The sequence below is a fragment of the Etheostoma spectabile genome, chromosome 10 (genome assembly GCF_008692095.1).
Source record: "Etheostoma spectabile isolate EspeVRDwgs_2016 chromosome 10, UIUC_Espe_1.0, whole genome shotgun sequence".
In the NCBI taxonomy this organism is placed as follows: domain Eukaryota; kingdom Metazoa; phylum Chordata; class Actinopteri; order Perciformes; family Percidae; genus Etheostoma; species Etheostoma spectabile.
Window position 1 is genome coordinate 7,949,860 of NC_045742.1, and position 8,934 is coordinate 7,958,793.

An 8,934-nucleotide genomic window follows, 5' to 3' on the forward strand; every position below is an offset into this window, starting at 1 on the left:
ACACACACATACACACACACACAAACTGGTGGTATCAGGTTAGGCCATCTGATATGATCTGCAGATGTTTTGCTTTGACTCTGCAGCAGGTGTCAACAGATGTCCCTGCTGCCCACTTGGCCAGGTTGACCTCATGCTTTTTAGAGATATTCCGCCACAGTCAGGCGACCACTGAGTGCAGCACCCCTGCTGGAAGTTATAAGTGTTCTTGAGCATTTCATTACCCACCCTGCCCCCTTCTAGGTCTGGCCTCCCTGCAGAAAGGGGGCATAAAAATTGAGCATTTTTATAGCAGGGATCAATAAAGTATCACATTATATCACACACAGTCAAACCAAGGCGCTCAGTCCTATCAGAGCTTGGACTGATTACATTTCTTGTGACCTTTGACCTCCTCACTTAAATGGCTTTCATGGGTCATATGTGTCCACCTGTTGTTTATGATTTCACTGGTTTAAAAAGTGAAATCAACAGAAGATGGAGCTGTACTCTGGTCAGCAGATGCAAGATTAATACTAGATGTTTGGCATTCTTTTATTCACTTTGTGTCAGTGTAAAAAAGGGAGGAAACAGTTTATCTGAGAGCCCTGCTACTGTTTGGTGTAATGGATCTTCACAGGTTTCAGTACGCTTTCTGGCATTCTCTTATCTCCTCCATGAGCAGTGATGTAACATATGTTTCATGGGTCTCATCACACAAAGACACCGATTCTTCCATATTCTCTCTTTTGAGGTGATCAGGTTAAAAAATAAAAGGTTGTTTTGTATTGCCCAACCCTTGGATGCTTAAAGTCTTAGCAGAATTAGTTTAAAAACCATAAGAACAATGTGTGGAAATAATAGTAGAATACAAATAGAATGTATGCTGTGACTACATATTGCATTGTGAAGCAGTTGTAGGTGATAGGACAGTTAGTATTGGTGAGCCCTCTAGAGGTTTTGGGCCCAACTGCATTTTCTCGCTTTTCATTTATAGCTGTGTTACTGAAACTTCCATGACACATGTGGCATAATTTCAAACACCAGAGTATAATTTTAATTAAAATGCACTATTTAGAAATTAGTGTAGATCATGGATATTTACTTGCCAACAATGGATGCTCTGGGACTTGGCTGATGACAGTGATGGGGCTTCTCCTCAATACTAACTGTTGATTATATATTATAATCTTTAGCATAATTTATTTTATTTGTGAAAAAAAAGTTATTTGCCAGTGTGAGCGAGGCAGAGGTCTGTTGTTGTTGCTTAAGGACACTTCAGCAGGTCAGAGTATTTGCAGTTGCTGATGGATAGTGATCGATTATATCTCTTTAGCCATGAGATGTTTTTGCTAAGCCAGTAATGTTTGGAGATAAGCAAGATTATGTAAGCTTTGATCTTGCTGTCAGTCAAACTGTATTGATTCAAAAAATGTCAAATATAGAAATAATTTTATTCACCCTATGAAAATAATGTGGAGCCACATTCTTTACATAACATAAACAGTACATTCATATGATATCTATTATACTTTATTAATCCCACAAGGGGAAACTACACTTTTCACTCTGTTGTTATTACACACATTACACACAGGCCTTAATTACACACACATGCTCAGGACCTACACATGTACTAATGGAGAGATGTCAGAGTGAGGGGGCTGCCCATGGAAAGGCACCCAGAGCGATTGGGGGTTCGGTGCCTTGCTCAAGAGCACCTTGGCAGTGCCCAGTAGGTGAACTGGCACCTCTCCAGCTACCAGTCCACCATCATACTTGGTCCGTACGGGGATTTGAACCAGCAACCCTCCGGTTCCCAACCCAAATCCCTATGAACTGAGCTACTACCACCCCTACTGAGCTACTACCACCCCTACTGAGCTACTACCACCCCTTGATATGAAGATATTAGTGTTCACATTGGATCCCACTAAATACCTACTTTTTTCCACCGGGCAAGTGGATTGTAATAAACGTTATGCACTTCAACAGATGTGCGATTGTTGAGATAAGTGTCCTTTTTGGTGAGCTCCTGCTATCTTTTTGTCTTATTTTAGCAACCTTTGCAGGGAATTTAGGTTTCAAACCTGTCACACCTGCATCCTCTTCAGCACAACACATGAGCATGTGCCTGGCACATTAAATTGCTACAAAAGGGTCCCACGCAAGCCAAATTATTTTTTAATGGTATAAAAGATTCCCATGCCATGTTCAGCCCCTTTTTTGCCCGACTGACTGTAAACCCAAAAGCAATAAATATCCTAAGCAGGATGGGGAATTTACTGCACCTGTAGTTACCGCTCCACCTCTTAATAAGCAACAGATGTTGGAGTGATTGCATTGAGCCTGAAACGCATGCATCGGAAAAAAGGGAATTCTTTGTTAGGTACAGTTTCATCACCTGACCAAATCTGCTTCAACTCTGTTCCTCAGGGCCTCACATTCATTTTGTCTAGCAGGTAACAGGGCTGAAATTAAAAACAATCCAGATTTAGTGTCAAAGTGACTTGGCTGCCGATCATAGGACAGGAAATAGCTGTCACAAATGGTTATCCATGATGCATAAGGCTGTTGGGAGAACACCAAATAGTAGTGGACCAATATTCAGCCCATAATGTGGGAAATAACAATTTGGCCTATTTACTGAGCAAATACAACCCCAGTGTAATACATACCAATTTTCTGTTTTTAATTTTGGTCAGGAGTAGAGCCAGGTCAGCTGTAAATAATGGCTTTTCCCCTTTAAAATATCTTGTCTGACCTCATGTTTGAGGACGACAGAGATATTTATTGCGTTCTTAAGGGTGAGTAGAGGGGTAGTATAACAGTTCCTATAGCTTTCCAGAAGAAAGGCATAGTTACGTCTACTATAGCATGTTACTGACCACCAGCTAAACTCCAAAGCTAAGGGCCAAGGCAGTGAGACACTGTAATGATATCCTGTGAGGAAAGATGAATTTAGTGAGCCTAACAGAAGCCAGAATGAATGTTTCTCATTCCTCATGCTCCTTTTTTTTACGAGAAACATGCAGCAGCCTGGACAAAGGGGCTGCTCTCATTAGTTAATCTTTGCTTCAAGGCATCTAACATTTATTAATGCATCTGAGTGTATATGTGTGTGCAAGGGCTTTATAAGTGTGTGTGAGGGTATAGGGGATTGATTATTTGCCACTTTACTGTATAATCATTGTGCAGTATTCTGTGTACACTATCTATATTAGTCCTGTTATCCTATTATATGTGTTGTTATTATCATCACTAGTAGTAGTAGTAGTTCAATGCTTGTGTGCAGTAATGTTACATTGTGCACATGTGCATGGTTCACTGCATGTGCGCTCAAGTTTTGTTTTGGCAGGGGAAAGGTTAATGTTAAACAGCATGAATGGTTCACCCACTAACGTGTGAACAAAGCACAAAGGCTGCACTGTATGGGCTCCTATTTATTCAGAGTGACTTCCTCCCTTAATAGTTGGCTCTACTTTCCTCACAGAAGAAAAAAGTAGGTCAAGGAAAAGTCATGTTTGAGGTAATTCACTCTAGGGAACCGCTACTCTGATCATTAGATGACATTGGTTAACCCCCAGAGTGAGGTCATTTTTATGTCAAAGTTGTACCCAGAACACGGCCCGACTGGTAGCGTGTCTCTGCATTTTACAGTACACGGAGGCTTAATCAGAGAGGGAGGATGTCAATGGGAAGGTTAAAAACAGAGAAGCATGAAAAGACAGTATTGTTTATTAAAAGCTTCAGGAGAAAAGAAGGAAGTTGGTTTATGACCTTGTGGATCGTGATCAAATATTGGTTTGCAGCTGATGTACTCTGAAGGAGAACTCCATTGAGAAGTTTCTGCTTTGATGCAAGTAAACAAAAGATCCACAGCAAAGAATCACTTGGATAGTTCATTCTTGAGCTTCATGCACAAAGAACAGAACCGATCAGGATGGCAAATGCATTGTTCCCCTACCAACTGCAATTACGTGTGATGAGTGCATAAGAATTAAGCAGGATATTTGCAGGTTTTTTGGATTAAGTATGATTTCATCCATGCAGGTCTCTGGAATACCTTTTCATCAGGACCTTATGCTTACATGTCCAGGCATTCTTTTCTGCTTTATCCCCCTTTTCTTTGCAACATCAAGCTCAGATTTACCTTTCACATTCTCCTCATAATTACAGTCTTAATCAAGAAGCATTCCAGTCACCAACAGATTTAAGGAACTATAGACTGACAGAGCCCTTAAAAGCAGAAATTGATTTATAATTGCGGAAATAAATTGTTTTTGGCCACTTCTATTTATATCATATGTACACCTACTATCACACATGCAATGCAGTACCTGGATCTGGACTCATATATTAAAGAATCACTATTTTCTCTATAATCATTATGCACGTTATGAGCCTGTATGTTGGAGCCCACAGTGATGGGGATGTAATTAAAAACATGTCATTGTGATGGAGAGCCAAGCTTTAATAGCATGAAAGCTATTGAGTTGTTTCCTCCTGAGCCAGCAAATGGATACAAGAACAGTCCATCAAACCTAGTGCATTGCCGCTACTTGCACCAAAGATTAAAACAGTCAGTCATTGCTTTCTGTAGTTTCTGCAAAGGAATCAAAACATTTTTGACTGCAGGGGCAAAACACTTGTTAGATTTATTTGAATATGATCAAATAATGTTATTAACCCAATTAAGGAGGGGTTTTCCTTAACTACAGAATATGGCTTTGAGGCGTCCAATGCCCAAATGTCTATTTTCTGTCTTTGAGCAGTGCATGTATTCTTTTTTTGATTTTCCCGAAAAAGGTGGCCCTTATTTGGTGAGACAGATTGTACTTGAGGCTAAACTCTTCTCACAGTTATGAAAGAGGCCGTTCATTGAGAAGTCATGCCTGGGCTTTGTTTTGCTTTGCATCTAACACATCTGTCATTCAGTCTGTTCCCACCTGGCTCACCACCAAGCCCAAATGAAAACATCAAAGTGATATCTGCAATCTGAAGTAATAGTTCTTGTTTTTTAAAGTGCCATTGTTGATTTATCTACTTACTCTGTTTGATAGACAGCATCAGTGGAGATGCCACGAGAGAAAGTCCAGCAGTCATCAAGTTACAATTGGATATAAGATGCTGTTTATTTTACTGGATCAGAGAGTGGTTGGGTGCCTAACACAACATTTAAAGGAAATCCCAAAAGAAAGTTCACTGATGACATGCAGAGTGTCTGGTATAGCACAGGTAGATTAATATATGCCGTGAAAATTATTACGGCATGTGGCAAATTTGTACAATTATTAAATAGATAATTATAGACTCCTTTCCAAATCCCCAAAATGCAGGTCAGGAGGTCTGTCCATATCCTGACCAGCCAATGGTTATGAACAGTGTAACACACTGGATAGTTGTCATCCTTAATGCCTTTTCTCCTGTAACATTACAAATTAAAACATTTACTTCTTGCTTGACCTCGTAAGCTTAGCGACCGGAGAAGGACTAACTAGCTCTATATTACTTAAAAGAACACAGCTGACATTTCAGGCTGCTTTTGTCTACCCTTGTCTGAAATCAAGGTTACATTGTTTTAAAACTTGATTGGCATTGCATCAGGGGGGGGATTTTCAATTCTCTATGAATTTTAACTGACTTTAAATTACTGTAAAAAAACAGACGGTCCTCTGCCGAAGTTGGTTTTGCTCACTTATTTTCAGTGATCCTCCCTCAGACAGAGTTGTTGTCCTTGGAACCGTACTGAGAAACTCAGAGTCGCTGTGGAACTGTTATTTGACATTATACAGGGTGAGAACATGGCACAATCTTAACCTGCATGTGTTTTTGTTTCTGTTGCAAGCAAATACCTTCAGAACGATTCAGCCACCGGGTATGAATCATTTAAATTTATGGCAAAATAAAGAGTAATCAAGCTTAAAATGGTTTCCACCATAAAGTTGTCTTACAAGTTGCACTGTGGAAACGGTTACTCATCCGCTCAATGCACTAACAAACTTCCAGCAGCACACTTCTTCTCCTAAATGCGTTAAACCCCTGCTTGTCCCTCTGACGGCTAGACGTATGGGATTGTTTTATGAATACTGAATGATCATCAGTGGCACAAAAATAAAGACTGATTAAACAGATTGAGGATACGCTGGGATGGGATGATTTGCATGGACTCCAATTTATCAGCATGGTTGATGGGCTACTGTGAGTGCAACAAGCTGACTCACTATCTTAGGACTAGAAAATTTCAGTGAATAAAGTCTTGAATCCAAGGTTCTTCATTTGTCTGTCTACTTAAGAATTTCAAAGCATAAAATACAAAAACGTAGGATCTTTACTTTTCTTACAAATTAACTGTGCAGTTCCGGGTAGGTCAAAAGACTGTGTTGCTCCAAAGTTGCGTTGCTTCTGGTTGTTTTGAAGGGTAACAGCCAAACAAATTGATCGGCTGTAATTAAATCAAATGCATTATTCTGGAATATTGGTCATCTGTTTACACTCCAAATATACAATATATATATATATATATATATATATATATATATATATATGTGCCAAAGTATATATGTGCCAAAGTATATATGTGCCAAAGTATAGCCTATTGTTGTGACAATTATGCAGAAAAAACTCCATAGGAGTGTTGACAAGTGCTACATGTACACGCTACAATTTATTTTACCTACTGTAATCATAGAAATCAGTGAGGGTTTTGTTGCCTTAACTGTTGGCCTGTTGGCATCTGTGGTGCATTGTAATACTTTTTTTTTGTTGCAATGATATAGAGCACAGTATTCTTTATGAGATAAACTAAAAGATATGCTGCTCTTGACATGCTGATCTCTCAAATGTAGATACAGCAAGACATCATTTTTGAGAGTTTTAGCTGTGCATTTAATAAATAGCTCCATGCCAGGTTGAGCTTAGCTTAGCACAATGTTTGGAGGCAGGGTAAAACAGTTTGCTTGGCTTAACAACTTGAAATGCCATATTGTATACATGTGCATTTCACATGAAGAAATAGAAAATGAGACATTGTAGTTTAACTAGCTTTTTCACCAATAGAAGTCAGAAGTCCTGCACTTACTGTACAATAAATTTGATTGTTTTTGAATACTTTCATAACTTTGGACAAACACTGTTTGTGCTAGTCTGGCTCAATGGATGTATACATTGTCTAGACAAAGCCCTTCCCTTCCTCTATCTGTTTTGCAAGGGCATCGTTGCTGCATCCGGTGCTTAACACCCACCAGGATGGCTGTGATTGGTTTAAAGAACTACAAACAAACCAGAGCTTTTTTTTCCTTATCTCAGAATTGATAAGCGCTGTAACCAGACCACACTCCAGCACTGACACAGCACTGTGGAGATTGGATCTGTCAGATGTGACAATGTGAGACTGCTAACATGCTAGCTATTGTAACAAGATACAAAATGTAAAGAAGATACCGAAAGGCATAGTTTTTCACTTTTGACAAAGACTGACTGTTTCCTCCTACATGCAGTGAGACTAGTTTTTCAGACTGTGTTGCAATGCTGATCAAGCTTATTGTACAAGAGATTATACATTATTTTGAAAAGGATATTTTGATGCTACATTGTATTGATTTTGATTGCCTAAAAGATTACAAACCATATCTTTCTTGCCATTTACTCACATATTATCTCTCATTTTGATCCGTTGAATAAATAAAAAGTCCTGTAATCAGCATGGGTTCAGGGTGTTGTCATTTCAATGGTTTTGAGGCTCAGGTGGAAGTATCCCAGCAGTTTTTCTCCTAAAGGTGACAGGGCCTGATGGGGCCCAGAGGAACTGAGTGAATCACTGATTAAATCCTGCAGCCACCGGTCCCAGTGGGCCTTAATGGCTTTATGAGAGGAGCTTGGTATAACCCATCTGGCAACCATCCCTGTAAAGTAATTTGCACTCAATTTGTGGAGTGATGCTAACAACCACAGTTAAACACAGGCAATCTACTGTACACACACATAATACAGTAATACAAAAGTTTATGATTGTATGTCCAGTTTAGTTAAGTTTCTTCTGAAAGGTAAATCTTTGTTTTCATAATTGTTATTCAACATATGTATTTGTTGCTGTTGTCCATTTCGACCCTTCATCAAGCTTACAACCCATATCTACGCTTCAACCTCTTGTTTATCAGAGCATAGCCCAAAGTGGGACTCAGCTGTTAATCCAGACTTCTTTTCATAGGTCAACCTTGGAGTCATGAGGTGTAAGACTGCCTCCTCAGCGAGGAGGAAATTCTATCAATAATGACAAATATCCTCAATTTTTTTCAAATTATTCCTTCATATATAGAGAAGTTGAAAGTATTTTGTGGTAGTTTTGTTGTTGTGTGTGTATATTTCCTTGCATGTGTTTGTGTATGTTAATGATAAAGGTGGCAAATGATTTAATAATCTGTCATATAATAATGTGTTTGATTTTACAGATATGAATGGGTAACCTGTTTGGGTATTAGCCAGACATGTCAGGGTTGTCCAGACAAGACTGTCAAAGGATGAATAAAACATTAGGGCCTATCTTGCACTCGGCACAGCAAAAAGCCTGAAACACTTGGGTTTGATAGTTTAAGTCGTTCAAATAAGAAATGCACCTGCTGCCATCTTTGTTCCCATCGGCGTGCTGGTCTTAAAAGGAAGTGTGTCCAAGTGAATTCTTAGCGTATTGCTTTCTTGAGGCTGCACCATTGACCAACAAACACCTGGTCTAAAGACAATGCTGCAGCGTTTCATTGTTATTTTAACAGTGAATTAGTAAAATGCACCTAAACTTATGCACAGTGTGCGCACGCTATACTTGTTACACACACATAAGGAAGCAATGCAGCACAAAAAATAAAAAATAAAATAAATAAATAAATAAAATTCAGCATCATTATAGCAATGCGCCAAGTTACAAACACGCCTAGCTTTTAAAGGGAATGGGAGATGACA

General features: G+C 39.1%; 1 protein-coding gene and 1 long non-coding RNA gene across 3 annotated transcripts in view; one reads left to right on the top strand and one right to left on the bottom strand.

Moving 5' to 3' along the window:
• LOC116696537 (uncharacterized) overlaps positions 1-8,934 on the bottom strand; it is a 376,836-nt gene that overhangs the window by 153,225 nt on the left and 214,677 nt on the right. The window lies entirely within an intron of this gene.
• Positions 1-8,934, top strand: part of pdgfc (platelet derived growth factor c) — a 50,007-nt gene that overhangs the window by 19,443 nt on the left and 21,630 nt on the right. The gene's annotated exons all lie outside the window — the stretch shown is intronic.